Source organism: Pinus tabuliformis, chromosome 9, assembly GCF_031772625.1.
Source record: "Pinus tabuliformis cultivar Carrire ecotype Pingquan chromosome 9, CPIR1, whole genome shotgun sequence".
NCBI classification, from domain to species: Eukaryota; Viridiplantae; Streptophyta; class Pinopsida; order Pinales; family Pinaceae; genus Pinus; species Pinus tabuliformis.
Window position 1 is genome coordinate 1,669,704,166 of NC_142307.1, and position 2,697 is coordinate 1,669,706,862.

At 38.2% G+C, this 2,697-nt stretch overlaps 1 pseudogene; it reads right to left on the reverse strand.

The window, feature by feature from the left end:
- Positions 1 to 1,164: 1,164 nt before the first annotated feature.
- On the reverse strand, positions 1,165 to 2,406 carry LOC149155298 (E3 ubiquitin-protein ligase PUB22 pseudogene; annotated as a pseudogene).
- Between the last annotated feature and the right edge of the window lie 291 nt (positions 2,407 to 2,697).

The following is a 2,697-nucleotide window of genomic DNA, read 5'->3' on the forward strand; positions in this document are numbered from 1 at the left end:
CATCTCTTGTATATCTTATTTTCCTCGAACATGTTCTACATAGTTTTTTCCATTATTTTTGCAAAAACAAAATCTTCTACCTTTTTCCTTTAAAATAGTTGCCTTATCCACTACAATGTTCTATGGATTAACTTCTTTTTCTGTTATTATAGTTGCTTTATCGGCCACTACAATGTTCTATGGCTTAACTTCCCTTTTCTGTTATAATAGTTGCTTTATCGGGCACTAGAATTTTCTATGGCTTAACTTGATGTTAATCAATAATACTATTGTATGCAATTTTGAGAAAAATGTCATCCAACCTTTGTTGCGGAATAATAAAAAAAATATTATTACATCATCCTTATCCTTCGTTCCAAGCTAATCATTCTGATAGTAAAATATCATTTTGATATTGAAACATCAATTTATATACTCCCTAACTTGAAGATTATTCAAACCCGTTCAACAGAATATCTTTAGCTAGTAGTGAAGTTCTCATATTAAAACCATTATAACAAGAAAATAGGAAGTGGTGACCTACCAGAAAAATACATGCTAACAACTCTTAAGAGATTTCAGTCACCTTCTCATATTAAAACCATTATATCAAGAAAATAGGAAGTGGTGACCTACCAGAAAAATCCATGCTAACAACTCTTAAGAGATTTCAGTCACCTTCTTTAATAGAAAACTCAAACTCAATCACCTTAATGATTTTAGCTTTTAACTTTTTTATATTTTAATTTTCTTATTCTTTCTCCTTTTATCTTTTTCTTCTAAATTCTCAATTACCTTTTTGTTTTAATTTTTTTACTCCTTGATGATTAAAAACCACTTTAATAATCCACTAAGAAAGCATCCCTACTCTCAGCAGGTCTATGCTTTTGGAATTATACCATTTTGATGGATAAGTAGGAAAATCTCACTGGTATCGCAGTGAAACACACAAATAAGTCTCAATAATATCATATATGCTCGAATTAATGGAGCATTGAAATATAATTAGACACAAATCCTCTTAGATGGAACATCTATAAGGATTTTAATCTCTCACATTCTTGCTAATTCTTTCCCAAATTTACTACTCATTTACACCTAAACTACATAAAAACTGTATGATTCCTCGGAGAAATTAATACATTGAAACAATTTTTCTGGATATGATTTTAGTGAATAAAAATTTCATTGGCGTGTATAATAATTTCTCACTAGGTAGGGTAGACAAGGCCAGACTTTGAAGGTATTTGCATGCAATTTCAGTACCTTGTCGGCTCTCTGCTTGGTTTTTTCTGCGCAACTGAGTTGTTGAAGCATACACAATTTAGACACAGCTCCACACTGAAGCATCTCCCAAAGAATAGAAGCATATGAAGAATATATGCACAGTGACCAAAGGATTCGCACTGCTTTTTTAGTTGCAAATTCTGAAACCCTAAAAATCTTCTTTGAGACTACAGCAATAGCCATGGCGTGATCAGCCATGGCAGCCCGCCCTTCTGCATAGTCCACTAGCATGTCCAACAAATCTAACGTCTTTTCACATTTGGACCTCTCGCACTCTGGAAGTAATTCGATGAGACAAAATACAACGCCTGCCTCGATCGCCATTAATCTGATCTTTCTGGATTTCTTACAAATTGCTATAAGAACAGCCAAGGCCGCCATGGTCGCCTGATGGCAAACTCCACGCGTTATGATTTCTAAGAGCCCTCGGAAAATATCAATCCTTTCCCTGGCAATAAATTCCCAATCAGATACCCAAGTGGAAACCTTCTGCAATAAAATGGCTGTCTGATGTCTAGCTTCGTCAGTTCCTTTATGCAAGAGCAAGGCCATCGACCTAATACTCTTTGCCTCCGCCAGCGACTTGGCAGTTTCCTGGGTCATAGGAAGCATATGCAAAATTCCCAAAGTCTCTTCACAAGTCCTGAACTTTTCATTGTCAATCTCTTCACAGCAAGAGGAGTTGATCAGAGAGACCAGAACATTACTTGCAGCAAACCCAGCGATGCACCGTCTGTTTGCGTGACTCTCCTCCGCAACGCACCGTAATTTCTTCAGTGCATTAATGCCCTCGAATGATGGAGATTTGAGTGCGGCCTGAAGTAACTTAGACACTTCATTGGAGTCGACGGGTGGCCTGGGCGAGGGGATTTCCTCTACGCCATTCGAGCTGCTGGCAACGCACCATCCCTTAATGAGGCGACGCAGCATGTGGTTAGGTGTTAAGTCGAAATTCTGCAGAGGCTGCATGGTAATAGGACATATATTTTTCTTGCATGAAAATATCCAGTGCTCTATGCTTTCTCGATCATAGGTCATGCCTGTGCAAACAGTTACCGGGTCTCTCATCAGATCCATCGATATGGGGCACCTGAAGTATGAAGGTACCTCCACATCCAAACAATCTTGCCCTGAATTCATGGCAAGACTGACAGAAGACAGTGATTGATTATTGAAGCTATAACAGATGAAGGTCGGGGTCAATGCACAGAGAGAGCCAATTTCCTAGATCTATTAGACAGAAGGGCATGCTCAGTACTAATAAGACACAGAGACTCGGAGGTTAGAATGCCCACCTGATATAAAGGTAGGCACCGATTTTCTAATGCATATCACTGAAGCGTACGGTGTGTGCATATATAACTAGTGTCCTCCAACTAAATGGTTGACTTTCATCTATAACGCGTGGTTTGGTTAAGTCAAGCATTCACA